The sequence below is a fragment of the Athene noctua genome, chromosome 19 (assembly GCF_965140245.1).
Source record: "Athene noctua chromosome 19, bAthNoc1.hap1.1, whole genome shotgun sequence".
Lineage (NCBI taxonomy): Eukaryota > Metazoa > Chordata > Aves > Strigiformes > Strigidae > Athene > Athene noctua.
Genome location: NC_134055.1, coordinates 8,564,775 through 8,576,732, shown reverse-complemented (window position 1 = coordinate 8,576,732; position 11,958 = coordinate 8,564,775). Strand labels below are relative to the sequence as shown.

The 11,958-nt window shown below is 37.9% G+C and overlaps 1 protein-coding gene across 2 annotated transcripts in view; it reads right to left on the bottom strand.

The window, feature by feature from the left end:
• The window catches only part of RABEP1 (rabaptin, RAB GTPase binding effector protein 1), a 49,345-nt gene that overhangs the window by 32,829 nt on the left and 4,558 nt on the right, over window positions 1-11,958 (bottom strand). The window lies entirely within an intron of this gene.

The following is an 11,958-nucleotide window of genomic DNA, read 5'->3' as shown; positions in this document are numbered from 1 at the left end:
CAGAGTCACCAAGCAGGAAATGCAATTTAAATAATTACGTTGTTACAGTATTCCCCCTCTCTGCAGCCTGGCAGTTATGCATAAAAGTAATAAATAATCAACCTCCACCACCACCGAGCTCTGGCAGCTGTCAGGACCAGCTGTAGGCATTAAAAAAATGAACAGTTTGAACTCTCAACTGCAGGTCATGCATCACTGCAACTGTGTATTAACATCATTCCTTTTGTTCAGGTACTAAATTTAAAGTGTTTTTATCACCTGTGCTATGTATACAGCTCGGGACAGACCTCAGCATACCCACAATGCTGCAGTGATACAACCATATCAACCTGAGGAGAATATGCTATGCCATACTTCAAGACCCTCAAATGCGTGTGCATAAGAAGTAAAAGCAGAAGGTTTATTTTCTATGATAGCATGGCAACTAATCTCCTTTCTACCTAAGTGATTAAGTTTACAAAAAAATATTTTCTTTTCTGGCGGTATGATCTACATGATGGCCACGCAGCCACTCCACTTTCCAGAACGAAAGCATGAACCCAAATCCAACCTGACAGATGCAGGTAACCACGGGCTACATCACACTGATTAAAGTCTGCCTGGAAACTCACTGAAGTCAGTGGCAGGAAATGGACTCATTCATAGATTTTCAATTAGGCCTTTGTCATTTATAGCTTACTTCTTGCTCTTAATTTAGGTCCAACTCACCCCAGGTCTGTAACAGAGCTGAAAAAGAAAACTTTTTATTTGCCATCATAGGCTATCAACTTAAAAAAAAAATACCCTCAGAACCAAAATATACATTTTCGCAGTGACATGAGTCATTGACTTGCCAGAGTTGCTGTCCCTACGCTCCTATTTCCAGGCACAGAAATGCAGCTATCAGTGTTTAACGACACCAATGAAGTATGCAGTAAACAAAGCCCGGTAGATGGTCAGTTCTGGTGGAGCTACGCCCAACTGAAACAGGATCCAGTGTTACACACCGGATCAGAACAGGCACAGAACATGCTGTATTTCATAAGAGCAGTAGTGTAGAAGACCTAATTCCCTAATTAGGGCCCTAACATCAAGAAACAAACAAAACCCCTCAAGACCCATTTTCTTAACTCCTGAAATAGCATTGAGAAGACCTTAAATTAAAATTGACATGCCAAACTGAAAAACAAACAAGTAAACAAGAACTCCCTTTGGCCAACAATTTATTAGCTGTAAATAACACTTCCCCTCTCCCTCCCCCGAGTATTAGGGCAAATAGACTACTAATGACACAGTTAGACATGCCAATTAAATTACTAGCTTTGTTTCTAAGGAACAGCACAGATTTTGCAGAGACATTTCAGGTCAGATATGGGGATCACCATCTCCCTGTTTAAGAGTAACATCATAGCAAAGTAGAGTGTATGTTGTTATGTGGCTTAAACAGGTGTAAGAACTTAAAAGAAGGGCAGCAAAATTCATTTCAGAGTGGAGTCATCAATTTACAGGAGAACCATGAAACTACTCGAGTACAAAGAGGAATTCTAGTGAAAAAGACACAACTTTCACATAACCCACTACACAGCAAAATTTCAATTCAAGGGAAACACAGGAACAAACACGCATTTCTTATCGACTACTTAAATGCTGTTCCACAGATCAGCTCCCAGAAGGATTACATTTTATGTATGACAAAGTTCCCAGTTACATAAACGTATAGTGACCATTCCAGAATTAAGACAGACAAAGCTGATTATCGATAAGACTATTTTTGAGTACTGGGTCTATTTATAAAATTAATGCCACAAAGCTTTCTACTTGATATTTAAGGTGTCAAACGTGACATCAAGAGGTCAGTCTTATATAGCTGAAATCTGAAAAACAGATCAGAAAAAAAAAAGCTATACATAAACTTTTTGGAGACAAAAAAAATCCCTTCTATCATTCTTCTGTTGTTTTCCACCTCTTTCTTTTCCTGTCAGGATTGCCTGAGACAGAAGGATGGAAAAATAAAAGTATATGGCTGCCCATTCTTCTTCATGCTTATTTCCTAAGAGTACTAATTTTCATCTATCATGACATCATATTGAAGCCACAATTATATTACTGTATAAATTTTTAATCTAAAAGTCTGCCACTAGTACATGTATTTAGACGGCAAAAAGCTTTTCTTTATTTTCTTCAAACAGAATTTGATTTAAAAAAACAAAACAAAGACAAAAACACCCACACTCTTAAAATATACTCCAATACAGTTGTTCTGTAACAGAAACCTAAATGTAAAGGAATAAATTATGGTTCTTTTAATAAACACGTTGAACAGAAATAATTCCTGACATGAAATGAAGGTTGCTTTATTTTCAAGGAACAAAATTTGCCGTTACACACAGCAGTTGTGTGTAAGGTCCACATTCAGCAGCAGTGGACCAAACTGAAGAAGAAAAAAAAAAAAAGGAAGAATAGAATTATTTGATTTGGAAGTATCAGTATTTCATTTACCTGGACAAATGGCTAAAGCTTACTGGTCTACATGCACTTTCCTAGATTTATTTGGGGACAGAGAACTACACCAGACTTCTCACTTGACACCTTCGTTTTCAGAGTGGCAACAAAACCCTTTGGATTGTCACATCTCTCCTTTCCAGGGTACTTCACTGCATGCAATGATGGTAACTGAGCTACAGAAAGGAGAAAAAAAAAAAAAAAAAAGAAAAAAATATTCTAACCTGCAGCTGTGCAACAGAAGACATGCCATTGCTTGCCAACATTACCACCAGCAAGTAGTTCTGCAGAAGTAACTCTTAGGCAGTTCCCCATTTTGGGCAGCGTGGCTTTCAAGAGACATTACTGCACTCATCCAACAATTTCTAGTTTATTGTACAGTTGAAGGTTATTTGACATTCACTGTTTGTTCTCTATTGACTAAACATTCACAGGCAAACAATCCAGTACAAATTTAATGCTATATACATAAAAAACTTTGCGTTGCTGACAAATGCAGATATCACTTACAATGCAGAACTGAGCCTTGCTGCATCATATCTATTACAACATATTTTTATTTATTGCAGTAAATCAGTAATTGCAGGATCAAAAACATTCAACTAAGCACTGTATGTTACAAACATCTAACCACATTATAAATATATTAATACATCAAGTGGAAGCTTGCAATATACTATTAAAGTTTAAAAGTAATATTATTTTTTCACTGAAGTTGAATGACTGAAACACACCTTTCCGTTACAATTTGTAGTCTCAGTAGTGCCTATTCCTACTCTTTATTTTCCTTTTTTATGTTAAACACTGTATGACATGCTACATTAAGGACCTCAGAAAAAAAGAAAAATAATTAAAATCTAAAGAAATGGAGGTGTTTGAATAAATTCTCTTCTATAATACAATCAAGAGAACAAAAACAAAGGGAAGAGAAAACAAGGGTCCCTTAAATGGATTAATTACTCCTGCACAGTTGAATAGCCATACACAGTAACAACTAATGTTTGACCCAATATTGTAAAAACTTGCATGGCTTTTTGATATGACCATCTTCTATGGCATTTTACATGAGTTGCCTGCATTTCACAGGTGCATCATCTCATCTCTAAAGATCTTGTTCCTGGTTTCACCAGCTGGGGTAGCCGCTATTCACTATGAAATGTTGCACCAAAGCTACATCTGGTGCAGCTGGTTTAAACCAACGCAGAAGTGTATGGCAGGCAAAAGAACATGAGAGCATTTCCAGGTTCAGGTCAAACATCAATTGCTAAAAGTGTCACTTAGCACTTGTCAGTAAGACAACATATTGTCCTGTATCTTTCATGTGTAACCATTCTTACTGAAATCTTCCCCAAAGTATGTTTATACAACAAACATCTTCATGCATAATTACATGGAAAAAGCCAACATATTGTTCCTCCTTTCCCATTTTTTTTCCCACTTCTGCTTCCCAATTTTTCTCCCTTTTCATGGTGCTCACAACATGTTAACTACTTCCTTGCTTTGCTATTGCCTCCCTCATCTTCTTTCTTGGACACAAAACCAGGCAGTTGCTGTTCTGGGGTCCAAATCTCCATTCCCCATTTGCACTCTGTGAAGGGGAATCACACTTGACTTCCCCCAATTTGATAAGCCCACTTCAGGTGATGACTAATGTTACTCACCACTTCTACACAATTTAGTCATCCTGGCCGCAGGTAACTTAAGTCTAGTTTAAAATTTATGCTTAGTTAAACATTATTTATATTAGGCTGCAATGGAACAGTGTTCACTCACATCAAGTACCACTGGAAAGCAGTTAATCACTTACGTTCGTGTTGACAGAAGCGGGTTTGAATTTTTTCCAGCAATTTATCTTTAATTTGCTAAAAGCACCGTTTCTTCCCAAGGACAGTCCCCTACCTCCATTATTATAGACTATCTTTTCCTACATCCCTTACCACAGTAGCTGGTTCTTTCCTTCACCATTTAACTAGCATTGCCATCAGACCTCTCTGCTTTGTGCACACGCTTAATTTTCTCCACAGAAGTTTCAACTCGACACGTAAGTGGTTTTGCCATCGTTAGTTTTTACACTATTTCTGCCATTCATGTTTTGGCAGGTAGGGAGAACAATCCCACATAAAATTTGAGGAAAACACCATTTGTTAGCATTTTTCCAAGAGAATCAACCACACTTTGTGCTTCATCAATTCAATGATAACTTAAATAGGGAGCAGTGGATGAATCAGTGTTGGAAAAGTCAACCAGACCACAATAGAAAGTATTCTATAGAAAGCATTTTGGCTGCATCCTGCTGCTACCATCAGTGAAATCTTTTCAGAAACACAGTGTTGGTAAGCTTGAATGCATATCAGAGTATTTCAAAAGTCAACGACAAGCTACAGTCTGGTGAACACAGACACTCTGAATTCATTTACAGCCACACAAAATGGAGAGAACCGAGTTGCCAATCTCATCACAATCATCAGCATTTTCCCTACTCTCTCAGTGCTTGCATCTTATTCCCCTTGCTTTAACAATTTTTCATTTTTGTAACTGCTCTTTAGAAGTGGATCAATTTTTAAAAAAGACTGCAGGAAGAAAGCTCAATGACTTCTTGGGTTTATGAAAGGTTTATTTACTCTACAGGCTGAATACATTTACTCAGACTAGTCACTGATTGAGCAAACAAGAGCATGGTGATGGCAACACAAAACTCAGTGAAGGTTAAGCATCCAAGTATTAGTCAGATTTCTCTAAAAGGGTTCACAGCTTGTGCTGAGTGCCATTGCTGCTACGATTACACCACTATCAGCTCCAAGCTAGCCTAGGTAGATCTATATAGCCTGCAGTTACAGCCTGACTTGATCCCCTTGGCAAAGCTTTTCAAGCATTTAATATATCTAAGCTTAAACAATGCATCTGTCAAACATGTCAGCATTCACACACACTTTCACCACTCCTTTTATTTCATCAGTCTGTCCTACCTCATTAACTGTTAAGCTAAACATTCAGCATAAGGGATTTTAAGCAGACACAGAGGAGTCTCCTTCAGCCTGTAAACAGACCTCCAGCAGAGGCACCTATTCCCCTTCCACAGTATTTTAAAGCAAGTCCCCAAAAACCATCAGGTCACTTAATTCTTCCTGACCAAAGCGATACTGAAAATAGTAAATGAGTCTTTGTATTTACTCAGAAATGCTCCTGCCAAGCTTTTCCATACTACCACATCTCATCATTTGTATGATATAACCACGAAATCCAGAACAGGATTAAATCACTTCATGTGGCAATTACACTTGACAGTGAGGTTTTCAGTCTAGCCTTGCAAGAAAAAAAATGAAATTGGGGATATTGACCGTTTTAGTAAATGATCAGAAATCTGCTGTTCTGATCAAATAAGAATATTTCAGATTAACAGACATTTAGGGAGAGATTCTGACATGCTCTTCACTATACAGGAGGCCACTTACACAATTTATCACTCTGAACACCACTAGTAAAATGTTTTCTTAAAATGTAAACATTTGCTAAACCCAGACAACAAACTCAGTACTGATTTTCTTTCAAGATAATTTAATTGCTGACTCATTTTCAGTGGGAGGGAAAAAAAAAATCCTCTTTTGACTCCTTATAATATGTTTATCACTTTCCCTTCATATATATTAAAGACTGTCCTTTTTTGGGAAAAAAGTGAATAAAGTATGACTCAGCTCTCAGGAAAAAAAAAAAAAAACCAAAACCAACAAAACAACCCTACTGCATTGTTCTCTTTGATGAAGTAATTCAATATATAAACCAAAACCATTCCATTAATTCAAAAATTCCCCCAGATACCAGTAGTCTGAGATCTCATGCTGTCTTGCCATTTGCTGCAGGACAACAACTGAGATGTAACTTCGAGAGCATTCAGGCTACACACCACCCCAAATACTCTGCTTTCCAATTTCTGAGCAAAAAGAACAAATTAATGATGACCTAACACACTTAAAAATTCAAAGGAAGGTAACAAAAAAGAAATATTCAATTGCAGAGATAAGCACGTAGCTAGACCAAGAAAATGATGCAGAGAAAAAACAAAAAGAAGTCACTGTTTGTGAAATTTATATAAGCAATGGCTTCTCTAAGTTTACCATTGCTACAGGTATGAGGAGACTTCCATTTAAAATAAATCAGCATCTTTGTGGGCATTTTCAAAAGCTGACATAATTAATAATAGCATGCAAACTCCTTTTCACGTGTGCAGCTACCATACAGCCCTACTGTGCTTTTACAGGTACCAGAAAATCTTCAGAAATAGCAATAATTCACACATAACCCACAAGTTATGAATGCAAACAAGTACCACAAATGCGAGCTAACACCAAATTTCTTTCCTTCTGTGGTTCCCTATCCCTTTCCACATATTTGGCCACTCAAACTGGTAGACAGGGAATAAACTGAGAAAGGTAACAAGTGAAGACTTACTTTCAAGAACAGTAATTTAAGTGTTAGTTGTCAGAAAAGCAGGTTGTAGACATGAATACACAGTGTAACCACTTAAAGGATATAAATCATAATAAATGACTTGGAAAAGATTGTTGCCAGATGTATTTATGGAGACACTGTGATGATACAGTATGACAAATAATAAAAGATGATTATCATCTTTATTTGATAAGGAACAGGATACAGTTCCTATCATTTGGAGTCAGGTTTCTACAGCAATTTAGTAGTTGCCCTCAGAACAACAGACTGCTACTCCCCCAAGTCTCTGTAATATAATTCTTGCCAGAAAGCAGTGCCATCATTCTATATATTCATAATTTTTGCTACATTTTAACTGTTCAGGAATTCATTTAAGTTGACAAAGTAAGAAAACCCTCCTCCAGCATGAAATTTTCAAAAATTTTAAAATATGCCTAGTGTATAAGCAATATAGAACCCAAAGATTTACTAAGCCCGCAGTTATGATGATTTTAAAACAACTTAAGTACTGGTGATCATCTGAAAGGGCAACTCACCGCTCCCACGTCACCCTGACCACACGTGCCTTTTATCCCCACCATGCTACAAGAACCTTTGAGATTGTAGAGTGATGGGATCAGAGAAGTGATACAGCAAAATGTTGCTGGGTGGGAGGGGAGTGAGTCAAATCAATTTTCAGCCAAACCAGGTCCCTGATCACACTTATCCCTTGGCTGAGCACATACTAGAACTGGCAGAGACATGACAGTGAGGTTTAAACCGAGAGGAAAAAAAAGTCTGAACTATACCCTTGGCACTCATACTACTACTGTGTGGTCTCCACCCCTTCCTTTATGCTAGTTTTAATGCTCATCAGGTCTTTCACTAAATCAATTAAACTCATTAATCCAGCAGTGAGTAGTTCTCAGCTGGGTGACTGAGCTGAACTGGCTCACTGATGAGTCCAATGCACAGAGCTGGCACAAAGGAAATGGTGGGAACACCACTGTGGGAGCAGGAAGAGAGCAGGATCACTCCTTTCAGCAGCAGCAACCTTACAGGCTGGTTTCGCTGAGAAACCACAGCCTGTGTGTACAGTTTTGACAACCAGTTTAAACCTAAGTGCATGCTGCTGGCCCAAAGAAATAGCCTGGCCTTCCTTCTGTCCTGCACTCTCCCCTCGCGGTGACTGAGATTGGTGTAATCATGCAGCAGAACTTACTTTTTAAGATGTGATGACTGTCACTGTAAGTGATAAATGACCTTCCTCAAATCCTGATTTCCATTCAGACTCTCCAGGGGAAGCTTACAAACTTAATCTGTATCAGAAAGCAAATTCCAAAACTCAGATTTCCCATCAGTGTTTGTATACATACGGGTTTTGAAAAAATGCAACTGAAAGAGCATCTCCAGTATAGATGCATTTAGGCTGGGACAAAACCTAGAGCTGTAGATAAAAATGTATCAGAAAGCATCTGTATTCCAGAACAAGGTTAGGCTCCCATTTTCTCTTACTTGAAAGCAAATACACTAGTACAAAACTGCAGTTAGATTAGACCCTATAACGTGCCACTACAACCCTTCCTGAGGAACCATCAGCTAAATGTAAGCCTCAGTGCCTCACATAAATGTAACCTTTTTAACACCAGGAGTTTCTACACCACTTAGAGATTTAGCATCTTTATCTCCAGTTTCATCTAAAACTCAAACAGAAGCTGTGAAGACCAGACAGACAGCTATAATATGTTCACAGCTAAAAGTGTCAGTCAAGCACAGAATCCGGAGTTTGGCTAATTGCTTTCCCGTTAATTTAGCACTCATCTCCAGATACAGCACAAGGAAGAAGATATAGACAGACACTGCAAGCTGACAATTAAGAAAACCTTACTTGAAACCGATCTTTAAAAGAAAATTTAAAAGATGTAGCACATGACATAAAGATGCCAGCTTATAAAATGATTTGAACTAACAGAGCCAAATTTATGCTTCATATTTCATCAAAATAAACCAAGTAACACCACAGCTAAATTATATCACAGAGATTTTGGCACCGACTACTGTTAATGCAAGATAAATGTTCCAGTTCCTGTGTCTGAAGTCAATGGGAGTCTAATTTGAACTTCAGTCGGCCTTAGGAAAGACAATTTTCTTACAGGGTACCAGACATGAAAATTTATAGTGGATGGTTAACATAATTATTGCTTGAGCAATAACTTCTAGCACTCATCTGTGTTTCTTCCTGTGTAAATTAAACCAATGAGACTGAGAATACAGATGTGAGGATTGTTTTACAGTCTGTGGTTGTACCCAAGTCACTGTTTGCAAGTTATTGTATCTTTTTTCTTTTTAAAGTAACCAACCATGGTGATCGTCTAATAATTCTGCACAGCACTGATGTAGCATAGATTAAAATGAAACACAAAAATCACTTCTGTTGAGAAGTATTTCAGTGGTGACCACCCATGCAAATACATAGTTACCTTACCAAGGCATGGGTGTGGTAGGTAAACAGTTATACAGGGAAACAGATAAGATGGTGAAAGAGCTCTCTTTCGTTTTGCAGATTTCTCTCTTTTGTTGGCATTTAAATAGCATTTCAAGTCTTCTTGCAATTATCTGTAAGTTAAAAACATGTATAGACAAAAGATGCAATAAAAGCCATATAGTCTATTCAGGTCACTCTCTTAAAGGCACGGGCACCACCGCTATAATTAACAAAGCTGGTTTGGTTTGATCCTCAGTTAATCCTTCTCTCCCACCTACGGGCCGTTCCCTCCGGAGCACCACACGGTTAATGCTTCTGTTGTCTTTCCATTACTGATTCTGATTCACTTTCCCATGTACAACTTCTATCTGTTATTGCATTTTGCTGTTTTCAGAAACCACAAAATATAACAAGAAGTTAAATATTAAGAAATTTAAATTCAGGTGGAATTTTTTTATTCTCTCAGTGTGACTCACCACAGTAAGGCAAAGCTCTTCTGCTTATTAAGTAACTAAATCAGGCTGCTCTTTTGGGGTTATTTGGGTCGGTTTGATTTTGTTGTTTTGATTTTTGTGTGTGTGTGTGCAGGTTGCTTCTGTTTTGTTTTGTTTCTAAGATCTTAGTTATTTTTCAGTTCTTAACAATGCCAGACACACAAGACAAGACAGGGCTCTAACTGCCCACAGAACAAAAGAAGCTATGATAATTGCAGCAGTCCGGGTTTCCTGCCCTGCTCCCTACTGACACCAACTTTCAGAACTGCTCTGACAGTCAAAAGATGGAACTCTTTATATTTTTCTACCTTTCCAAGAAGCATAAATTAACTCCCAGCAATTAATTCTTGCAATCTGTGAGGCGCTTAACTGCTTTGGTTTACAAATAAAGATACGAAGGTATTAAAGAATTAGACCTCAGCCAAACTCATGATAAATAACTGAAGTTCACTGTCTGCAAAATACTACAACCTGCTCTGAGAATACACTCAGAATGTGAGCGTGTATAAGGCAGGGTTGAAAAGCAGACGAGTACTTGCTCTATACCAAGAGTAAAGCACAAGGTCTTCCCTTCTTAGTAAATGAAACTGGAGAGACCTTAAATAAAGGAAAAGGTATTTTAAAAAAAACAGCAAACCAGCTAAGATTCAGCACTGCTAGGGAACAATGCCGTTTGGAAAAGATATTTTTCACAGAGGAAGTTTGTACAGTCATGTGATTTTCTCTAGAAGAAGGATGGAGGCATGGAGGAAATGAAGAGTGAGTGAGGGTGTGCTAACTGCAGAGCAGAGCAAGCAAAGACTGGAGCTGCCAAAACAAGGGCAAGGTACACAGGACACCCACAGACTGGAGGTTGCAAAAGGCCTGTGAGAGGGAGAGCAATATTTAAAGAAGATGAGGTGATGGCTGGAAAGGAGGACTGAGGAAACCGGAGGATTAGCTGAGGAGCAGTAGTTGCCTAAGACAAGGTCAAATGACTGGCTGTTTGACCAGAGAGGAAAAATCTGTGACCAAAGGTCAAGTAAGGCCACATTGCTGCTGCTTAACTATGTGGAAGCAGAAATTGCCAGGGGAGATGGAAACAGATGTGAAAAATGATTTGAAAGCTTTTATTTTTCCTTTTTGTTGTATGTGGAGGCATCAAGCCAGTGAAGACAAGCATAGGATGGGGGCAAGAAGGAGAGAAGAAGCACCACAAGTCAGTTGAATGCCAACAGGAGTTGTGCCTGACAGAAGCAGACATGAATGGAAAAAAAAATAAAATAACCACAGCAATTTCTCATTATATTAGCAGTCATGCTGCAGCTTGGCATTCTTAAGGTAGTATAGGCACCGCTAAGAAAGCAACAGGACAACCCAGAAGTTTTCTCAAGCACCAGGTATATTTCAGTAAAAAGCAATGCTCTTTTTTCTGAAAGACAGAAATATTAACTAAGGGTATGCTGCTCACTTGTTCTTCCTATGTCAATCAAATTATTTCAATTTTTCCAGAGATAATTCATCATCATGCTTAACTGACTATACCATGACTAAAATTACACAATGCTTACACTATTTATAGAATAACTTGCAGAAGCTAGGACTTACGTTAACTCAGACACCACTAAATCGAAAACTAAATCAATTCTGCAAGTGAAGACTATGAAGCACTAGACCTTTGGAGTGAAAGATGTTCCTCTTAAATACACACATACAATGGCATTTATAGCTAGTCATCTTTTTTTCCAATCTGGCTGTCTGACATTGCTTAGAAGTCTGCTTAGTAAGTGCTGCTTATCAATGTTACCAGTTCTTATCTTGGAAGACTTCAGTCAGAGTAATGCCATAACCTCATGCTTTTTTTTTTTTTTTTAAACTACATACTTTTATTTAAAGAAAATAACAAATATAATAAAATATCTAAATGTAATGTAGAAAACTTCACATCTTAGAAGTATTTTTTAATAAAATGCATGGAGTGAAAACCCAGGAAGTCTGCCATTCAACCATCACGTTATGAAGCCTGTGGGATTTGGTCCACTCCCATGCTGAGACACATTGTTTGTTTTAGCTTCTTAAAAGTTTTAAGACAAA